Source organism: Tigriopus californicus, chromosome 11 (genome assembly GCF_007210705.1).
Source record: "Tigriopus californicus strain San Diego chromosome 11, Tcal_SD_v2.1, whole genome shotgun sequence".
NCBI lineage: Eukaryota > Metazoa > Arthropoda > Copepoda > Harpacticoida > Harpacticidae > Tigriopus > Tigriopus californicus.
The window spans coordinates 11,541,092-11,551,425 of record NC_081450.1 but is presented as its reverse complement, the minus strand read 5'-3'; the positions used below and the strand labels follow the sequence as shown (position 1 = coordinate 11,551,425).

Genomic DNA, 10,334 nt, shown 5'->3' with positions numbered 1-10,334 from the left:
CTCACATCCCAATCAATTGACGTGGTATTTTTGGCTTCATCAAGAGCTCAGTCCAAATCCCAACCTAAACAAGGAACAATAAGGTGACCGAAAAAAACACTTCTTTTCCGATACATTTGCTGGAAAAGCGGAACAAAGCCAGTAAGCAAGAAGGATGTGGTCACCCTTGGATTTTTATACTGATGTAGGCCGGATGTTCAGGGGAATGCACGTTGTGAAAACAAATATCCCGCCTTTCAATCAATGTCGCATCATCTCAAGGGCTCGACTCAACGTGATTTCACATGAGCAGAAGGTTAGTTTGGAGCCCTGGCTTCGAGCTCCCCCCGGGCTCAATTGGGTTGAAAGTTGTTCGAGTCTGGTTTCTTCCTTTGATTTGTGCTGACTTGCCGTGATTTGAGCTTGTAAGTGGTCCAATTAATTTTATCAGATGCCGGCGATGCTGGAAAAGTTTTGAGTAGAACATGACCTTTTGTTACCCATGGCATTTCTATGCATGCATAACTCAGCGTTTAGCACTTTATTCTCACTACTTTTATGCTAAGGGAAGGAGGGTCTCTTCGGTTTCCCTCAGAGTACAAAATGATTGATTCTCGCCAATTTAGACACTCGAGTCACAACTCGCAACATTGGACAGATTAAAAACCCTTCAAAACTCGGTCCCCAAGTTCTGACACGCACCGCGCAAAGAATCGATTTTCAAACGAGCTTGGGACATTAGCTCGTGTAAAAACTAGTAGCTCGTCTCGAGTTTATTCCAGATCACCATCCTCAAGTGGAATGGGAGCCGACCAAACGAGAGTGAGCTCTGAATTGGGCGTTTGTTGTAATCAACATAGGCTGAGATTCGGATTGACATGCGAGGATTTGGGGGCGCTAATTTCCAGCTCCCAATTCGTCCAATCAGGATGGTCTGTTCTGAATATGAAACACTGGCCAATCAATGGGTGTCTCGCAAGGGACCTGATAACAAAACTGGTCCTCTTTTTCCAAGCGTTTTTAAGCCTGCCTTTTTGCAACATACTCAACGACGATTACGAATGAACGTTCAATGCTCCCGTTTTCCCTTTTCGTATTTAAGGGAGCTGGATTTTCATGTCATAATTGAGAGAAATGTTCGTGTTTTCAGAGCCGAATTTTCCACAGTTGACGTTTCTGTCAATTTGGTGAAAAGAGAGCGGAGTTTTCCATTCTAATGGCTCTTCAAGCTCACTCAGAGGGGTGCAAAACTCGAGAATTCGAATCATTTGATACTCAAGAAGACCTCACACTTTGACGGATTATCACCACTCAAACAGCGCTCATTGTACGTTCAAATTCGCGCACCAGATCCCGGAGGTTCCCGAGATGACCGAGGGGTTCTTCTAATCTCGGCATGGCCATTCATTTATGCGCTCCAACTGCCGTGCTGACATATCCGGCCCAACCCATGGACCCGGGTTCATTCTCGATATTTCCAATATGAAACATCACCACCACCCAATGTTACCAATGGCCCTGTCCCAATGGAAGGTGAGATGTACGTACATAGAAGCTGCTTCGTTGCAGGTCTCCCTGCGTACCTTCATTTCTGGTGGCTTTGAAATGTTTCTAATTTCTTTCCTTCTCTCCATGGGCAGAACCTGGATGGAGATTAAGATTGGCAGTGACGTCGCCGCTGAGAGGTGAACTCCTCCGATTTGGTAGGTCCAAGGGGCTGCTGATTGCTGGATGAGTTTCAAAACATCCAAATTGAATCTAATTCGCCACGCATTTCTTCACTGTTTGAGGTCTGTGTTAATCCCCCCACATTGGCAATCTTGATGTTCAGCTCACTGAAAGACCCGAGGATTTGAACATTCGTTCGTTTGGATGGCGGCGACAGCAGCGGGCCAACCCGACCGAGGATGATGGAAAAAGGATGGCGGAAATTCGACGGAATCGCTTAATTTATTGTTATTAGCCGGCCAATACCTACAAAACGACTTCCCGCCGTTAGTCGAACAGTCCCAAATTCAATTTCAAAGTCGTTCAAGCCAAATTAATGCCGTGGATATCGATATCAGATGGACAGATTTCCTCACACTCGTCGAAACCCTGCTCGAATTTTCCGGGTTTTCTCCGAGTAATCTTGAACCGCAGGCCTTCGAACTTGCCTGCCACAAAAGGTTTCCACCTCTGGTGCCAAATCACAAAGCGGGATAATTAAAAAGAGTTTGTTGGACATCCATTTTTCACTCGAGTGAAAACAGTTTTCTCCTCCACCATCCGTTATCTCCTTCCTTTTTTCTCATTCTCGACATGACACTCCTCGTGGTTCTCGGACTCCTCCAATGGCGACTCCACAAAGTCTATTATGAATATGTGTATATTTTTGCGTGCCGTGCTTATTTATGCAAACATCAGGGGGTCTTGCCTTCTTCAGAGAAGAAACGAGAGATCGACTCGAAAATTTCATTTCCAGTTCCAAAGAGAAGAGCCCCCCTTCGAGCCCGAGCATCGTTCGTGTACTTGGGGGAGTAGTGGTAGAACTGCTGTAAGAGGGGGGGAGGGCCCTCAAGTCTCCCTCTTCTCAGACAATGATAAACCTCTGACAAGACAAGAGATCATAAACTTTGAATTATTCTACACACATGCCTGGGTGTTTTTGAGGTTGGAGCGGAGACACTCAATAATAAAGGCGATTTAAACGTGTGGCCAACACAACATTTTTTTCATCTTGGGAAATCTTGAAAATGTAGCTCGGATCTTTTATATTGTGCAGTTAGAGGTTACTAAAAACACATTGACACATGTTTTGGGTCCGCTCTGAGGTGGCTATTTGAGACCACTTCAATGATCTTAGCCAAAATGTTACCCATTTTTTATTACGTTTTTTTTTGCCCAAAGTAATTGTAGCTATAATTTCTTTTCATTGGAAAATGCTGAAAGAACCCATGACCCTGTTTGCGAGTAAATACTAAAAAAATGATTTTATTGTTTGTACTCTCTTTATGAATCTTGTTTTCAAGCATTGCAATATATACTAAGCACCTCAAGTAGTTCAAGAGTTTAAGAGCTAAAGTCCTCAATGGATGTCTCCAAATTTTACCATTTTGTCTTTTTAAGTTCTGTTGTAGATGATTGAATTATGACAAAGGGCTTGGATGAAAAAGCAATTGCAATACACAAAATAGATTTTGAAGCGGCGTCTGCTATTTGCAAGTCAAGTAAAACAAAGACAATGTTTCGCGTGTTCTGAAAGGAGTATACATATTTACAAAAAATCATGCATTTTCAAAATAGACATTTTGTTCATCAAAAAGTGATTGTAAAGATTGTTCATTGATTGCATGCTTCACTTTTTTCTAATTTGCTCAATTTATTGAAAGTTTATAGATCAAGTGATACAAATGTTTGTAAAAACTTAAACTTGCCATTTCATCCATTACTGGCAAGGCATTTACCAAACCTGATCAAATGTGCCAACTGAAATTCTTTTGTACACCAAATATCATACAAAGATTAAAAGGTAAAAAAAGACGAAATATAACTTTTCATTTTAACAGTACTATGTAGGGATTTTACTGTAGCGGATACAAAAGCCCGTGAAAAATAATGAACCATTAAGACTTGTGTTGGTATTCTAAACCATTGCTGATTGATTTGTAGAGGCTCAAGTTGTTTCAATTATAAATAATTGCCTGTTCTGCTCTAGAAACCAGTACAGAAAACACATCTTTGTGAATCGTTTATATGTAGTGTCTTTTTTGAACGACAGTCAAGGTTTTTGCGATATGTGGAGATAACTTGGTGAATATAAATGGAAATCTACGAGAGGTTATTGGTTAAGACTTGACGCCATATTCAGCCTCCAATTGGTCAAGGAGCTGTTATGGTTGGGCTAGAAGAAAGTTCTGCCAAGCAAAATCGGTCGGGAAGTTCGATGGATTATTCCGGATTCGTTCCAATTGGCAAATGGGGATGCATCAATTGAGCCACCTTCAAATCACCACAGTCCTCTATCGACCACAATATCTCTCTTCAGAAGTCCTTATTCAAGTAGAAGACCAGAATGAATACTAATAAAATTCTTGTTCTCTAATCTTATTGTGCCATTGGATCATACATTCGATAGAAGAAACATCTGTTTTAAGGGCCTTTTTTTCAAACTGCTTATGAAGAACAATACCTAGATTTTCATTTTTGATTGATGAATGATTTGGAACAGAATTCAAAATAAGAGAAAGTGATTTCAAGATCAATCAAACCTCAAGGGGGGATTGCGCATTGAGAACGGGCTTCCAAGATTAGAACCCAAGGCGAAAAATGAAGCTCTATTTGAAGATTGGCCGATCAAACCTTTCGATAGGAAGGTATGCAGTTGAGAGAAAAATCACGGTCTGGTTAATGTTCGAGGATCTGGAAAGCAATGCGACTTTGCAAAATTGAAGCCATGGAAGTGATCTTGTGTATATTTTCCATGATCCACCGTAAACCTGCTTGTCTTGACGACATTTGACAGGTTTCAAAAGTGCTTCTGCGTATAGGGATCTTCTTTGCATTTTTTTAAATTTACACCCTCGACGAGTACATGGAGCAAGAAGCCCTGTGGGTAGATTTGTTTTTAACACTAAATTGACCCCTTTCGCAGTGGTTATACCAATATAGGCTATCGATGATTTGAGGTGTCTTGGATTTGGAACTAAAAAGAGAAGCTTTCAAGCTTGGTTGAATAACTGCCGCCAGCTTTGGTTGGTCAGGCAGTAAAATGAAATGAACATTAGCTGTGCATGTCATGTGGATTTAGGTTCTTTGTGCTCTTAGGTGTTGATTGGAATTCATGACTGGATCTCAAACCATTCCGAAAATATTGACTCCCATGCCGATGGCGAAGATCCGAGAGATCCGAGTACCATGACCAATCGGAATTAAACGTTAGCCGCCTTCAACTGCAAATATATCTCTTATCATGCATTGCAATAATATTTTTATGAGGTACATTCCTCAAGAGAGGCCCAGTGGGGAGGAGCAGGTTCATTTGCACTGGCTTTGTTCCAAGCTGGGATCGGTTCTCAATTGCTCTCCACCCTACGTCTATACCTTACCTTCTATTCAAACCATTGTGTAAACTGACATTGTCAACGGCAAGGAATAAGATCTTACAATATATCAAGACACGAGATAAGACAAGACTCTATTCGCAAAATTTAGCCAAAGTCTGCATATTCCCCATTGATTTGCCAAAGGTACCCACGTTGCAGAGAAGCAATTTAAGATCTGATCTTCAATTCAACAGCGAAGGAGGCGGTGGAGACGATGGAGACGATGGAGAAGGAGGAGGAGGAGGAGGAGGAGGGTGTTGAGCGATTCAGGCTTGTCGTAAAAGGCGAAATACAACAAAGAGGTGGGTTTAAGATTCAAGCGGTAGTTAGTGGGTGGTACTAATGTGAAAATCATGACCATTAAATTAACCCCTTGACGTGAATGAGTGAAATAGACAGATGGAAACGAATGAGACTTCGAGCTCGGATTGGAAGAGATCACGTTTGTTTGAGAGGACCAGCCATTTCACCTCCCTGAGTCTTCTTTATGTTTCTGTTTCTTCTTGGACACCTGAATACAAGAGCATATACACGATATGAAGGCGGCATATTTTCCGATTAATTCAAAGACCCGATACCGAACTGCATTCTTGGGGATCCACCGGGATCCTTCTACAAGCCATTTTTCAGCGGCATGGTCGGACAAAATTTGAATTTCTACCTCTTTAATAGGTGCCGATATCACGGCTTTGAAAAGGGTACTTTTCAAGTGAGAGGAGTCCGTCGAATATGGCACATAACTTACCTTTCTTATGCCCATCATGACAAGGAGTTTTTGTTCAGAGACGAAGCCGTCAAGCCACCCATTGAAGGGAGTCCGTTTCAGGAAATGATTTTAAATAAACTCTCAAAAGCCTTTCAAAACTTATTCACAATATTGCCTCACACATGCACTTACAGTACTTTCAAGGCATAATAGCAAGAACGAGGACTCCACAGCGCTCTAACGTTGAAAAAAAAAGAATGAAAGTGCTCATCATTAGAATCATCAATTCAGTTGGGAGTCACCCTAATTTCCATAAGTCCTCCGTGTCGTCGAGTCACGGAAATTATGTACTTACAATATTTTAATCCCTCGACAAGGAACGTAGAGGAGGAGGATCGGAGGACAACGAGGGTGGAGTTCAAGTCCCCGAGCCTACAATATGGAAAAGCCATTCCATAAATTGGAGAGAAACATCTGTTCATGAGGTGACAACTCTATTCGGAGGAGATAACCAATATAAGACTTACAACTTTGAACTGCCGCGTCGTGCATGCATTTAATCCAAGCATCAAGCGACGGCTCTACCGAGCAATGTTCTACTACATTTGGAGTCGTCATGAGGCCGAGGTAGAAAACAATTTTTTGGCTTTGAAATTGAATTGACGGCAAGCCTGTGCATGACCGAAATACCAGTAAAGTAGCTTTTGAAAGTAAATAAATTATTTTACAGGTTTCTAACCGATGCTTGGAAACAATTTTCCAACCAGTCATGTTTAATATAAAAAAAATGGTCTATATAATGAGTTTGAATTTGCCGCTCTAAAATATCCATGAACCAAAGAGGAAGCAAGTCCTCTTGAGTGCGATGCGAGCTACCCAGGCGGACTCGTTTTCAGAGCGACAACTGAACAGCTGATAGGGTATGGTTTCTTATTTTACAGGCGCTGTTTTCAATTGGCTGGAGGTGCACTGTTCGAAATTTAGTTCCTGATTCAGTTGCAGTAAAAAAGCACAACTGACTCGATTTTAATTTTGTAAGGCTAGTCAGGTATCGATTGCAAAAATTGATTAAGATCGCATTTAAAACTTAGCAAAGGTTCATGTAAATCGTAGAATTGTCGGAGAGCTACTGGCAAAAGGTTAAACTGGACATTTCCCCGAGACATGTCCGTCTCTTAAATTGGAATTTTTATATCAAAGACTGCGAGGCCTAGCCAACCTGGCCGCCAGTTATAACGGAGATGACACCGTTTCCTGACTTTCAAAGTAACAAGTTCAACTGACTTCCTTTTGTGATAGTCATACTTTTATGATCCCACTCTTCAATATCCATGGAAATAGTGCTTTGAAATAGCTCGGTGTGGTCGTCGCTTATGGCGTCTCACTTTGTCCCTGGTGTTTGTTTGGATTGAAGTGGATTCGTCCATCGCTCATCTGAAAGCTCAAGATGAGACTAGTATCTTGTGGCCGAGTTAAGTGCGTGCTTACAGGGTGCTCCGGAAACCTTGAGATTCCGATGAGCCGCCCCCTTCTCAGAGGACGGTTGATTGAGGCACTTTGTGTACATGTAATCTGTGGAAAAATGTTCATCTCTTGTGAGGTGTGAGCAAAGCTGGGAAAGGTTTTGAATTTCATATAAATATTGACAATACTCCGTTTTGCCGTGCATTAGTGGATGCGTTGATTGATTTTCCAAAGTGTCTTGTTCTCCGATTCTCACCATTCCTTGTTTTTATATGTTGTTAAACCCATCAAGGAGAAAAGCTCCATTCGCCATAGTCGTCCTACTAATACGTACTACTACGTACCTCTGAGAGAAACACCAAACATTCCAGAAATCTCATTGTGTTTTCTCTCCAGCATAACTTTTCTGACACAGCCAGCAAAACATGTGATGGGTCAATCAGGGTTCCCGCCCAGTCGAACCTGGGCCAGATCTCTCAAGTGATACCTGCATTACCACTTCTACCTGAGGGCAATCCTGAATGGTTTCGTGGCACTGCAGGATCCACCCTGGGGCTTGGAGGTGTAATAACTTGACACTTGGTTCTGACAGAGACATTGGCACCCAACTGAGAGCGGCTTATGTAAACCTGGTCATGTTTCAATCCCAGGCGCACAACTCATCGCACTCATTCAAGGAGTCTCGAAGGACAACAGTGACATTTTCAACGCCTCCTTCAAAAGTTGATGTCTTCCTCGTTTGAATGTGAAAAGTAGCTATTTTTGTCAATATTTGCGTCATACATACATCGAAACACATACGGTATCAAATTAGATTTTTGAGGTCTCGACCTCAATTTGGTCTTTCATAATCAATAGATTAAAATGTCAGGCTTAAATTTATATTTAAAACACAACAGATCAGACAGAAGGGATACAAAAATCATACGATTCCTTCCATATTCATTTCGTTAAACAAAAAAAAAGTTGATAACCATAGTGCTAATCTGTTGATCATTGTACTTGTCCTACAAGTACAACACCGACTCCCCTTAGGAATGAGTCGGGAAACGAATAAGATCCGTGGGCAGGGGCAGTTTTTCTCTGTGACCCACCCCTCTTGTTTTCCCCCACTTTGTGACTTGTTTTGAATCCATCCATTTGCAATGCTTTGTTGCGAACCAAATACAACACTGCGTTTGTGGCAAGGGCCAAGGGATACGTACGTACCAAAGCTTTATGTGTCCTTGGATTGTGTTTTGAGCGCAGAAGTCGAGTGATATGTTAGTGTGTGAGTGCCAACGTTTTCGTATGTCCTGAGTGAGTGTGTAGGGAATGGAACGAGGCGACAGCGAGGAAAACGACGACAGTCGACAATCACAACCACCGTTTTGTTCTGTTTTGTGTCCGGGCTATCTGCTCAATTTTTCAAACCACATTGCTGGGTACAAACACGCCCATTGAAGCGTTTTGCACCTTTTGAAAACCTCAATACAATTTGGAACAATGGGCGCTCTCCTGAGTGGTCGAGAGGGATCTGTACGTAACCAACGGAACTGGTGTTTGGGTTTTACCGCCCTTTCAACGCGCACCCTCTGTTGTACTGTATATGTCTTATTTAGCTTAAAGCTCTCTGTACACATGGGAAAGTACCGTGCTAAAATAGTGGGGACATGATTTGGCACCAAATGTTTAGAGAAAGATGCAAATGAAATTGGCAAAGTTCAAACTTTGAAGATACGTTTTTCTTGTTATTGCTTCATCGACTACATTCCTGGCCGTAAGACAAATATTTTAGGATTTTATGCAACTTTGGATTTCAATTAAAAATTGATCACAATACTATTGAGCAATTTTCCAAGCACTTTTCTTACATTTGTTTTGGCTTAATTAAAAGTCCAATTTAGAGGATGAATGAATAACTTGGCGCTCTTGAATCAAAACATCGTTCGACAGGATTAGTGCAGTGCATTTCCCCACAGAAGCGCTTTATCTTTTTTGCCCTAACTTAGAAATGACGTCTCATTCTCTTGCAAAAATATCCATTTTCAATCCTTCATAGAATTGAATACCTTTTTTCCACACCATGAGGCTCAGCCGCAAATGTCCAGGCTCCCAAATGTGCAATGAAGGAGTTCCAATTGGAGATTTCTCTGATGATTGAGATGTAAAGAAGTGGTATGAAATCTTGAACGGACAAGCACCCATTCAATGAGGCGCGAATGGCTTGCTGACTCAATAGGATTTGACAGAGTTTGGCCGATCGACACATTCAGGTTTGAGTCGTATTGAGACGACCGAGTGAGTGTTGGTTATCCACCCCAATCCCTGGGCAATGGGCACTCACTGCTCTTGACTGACTGCGTGAGTGAGTGAGAGAGTGAGTGACCAGACTCGGTTTTTGGTTGAGTGCCTTTTTATGTCCTACTGAATGCGAGTGCTTCTTTGAACTGACGATCATCCTCCACCTCAAGTGATATATTTGATTTTTGATGCTGCTCCTATTCAAGCCCACAGACAAGTATAAACGTCCATTAATTGCAGCGGAGTTCTGTCAGTTAGCCTCTTTTTACTTGTTCGAACCATTTCATACAAGTTTAAAACACCCTCAAATATGGCGGGCATTCCATATCCATATTAGAGCTGAAGAGGAAAGAGGAAAGAGAACAAGACTGAAAAAAGAATGAACGTGGCTTTGTCTGACAAATGTATTTAGTGGCGTTGGCACCTCGTGGAATCCTGTGAGGAGAAGAAGAGGGAGACCTACTGCTGCTTTTATCAACATGACTCTTGGTCACCCTGGGGTTCAAGTTCGGCATTCTCTTCCATACAAGTACGGTCTTTTTGTGTGCGGTAAATGGACATTCTTTACATATCTACATGCAATAAAATAATTGAGATACCCTGAGCAGCCACTTCCCGCTCACAGTGGGCAAAAACCATGGATAGATAATGCTCGCAGTAGGACTTTGAAAGTGAGAAATGGTAGCCGGGACTTCTCAACAAAAATGATGCATGGTTGGGAACTCCAGCCACGATCAAGAGATCATCCACCTTCGTCTTCGATTGCTTTGGGTTTTGCTCTTACGGGTCGGTTAAACACTCTAGAGGTAAATGTCACA

At 41.9% G+C, this 10,334-nt stretch overlaps 1 long non-coding RNA gene across 1 annotated transcript; it reads right to left on the bottom strand.

The window, feature by feature from the left end:
• Positions 1-5,130: 5,130 nt before the first annotated feature.
• On the bottom strand, positions 5,131-5,975 carry LOC131890605 (uncharacterized). The gene is made up of 2 exons (XR_009374328.1): positions 5,809-5,975; positions 5,131-5,574 (listed from the first exon to the last, which is right to left on the bottom strand). It is a non-coding gene; the product is annotated as an uncharacterized LOC131890605 (long non-coding RNA).
• Positions 5,976-10,334: the final 4,359 nt, after the last annotated feature.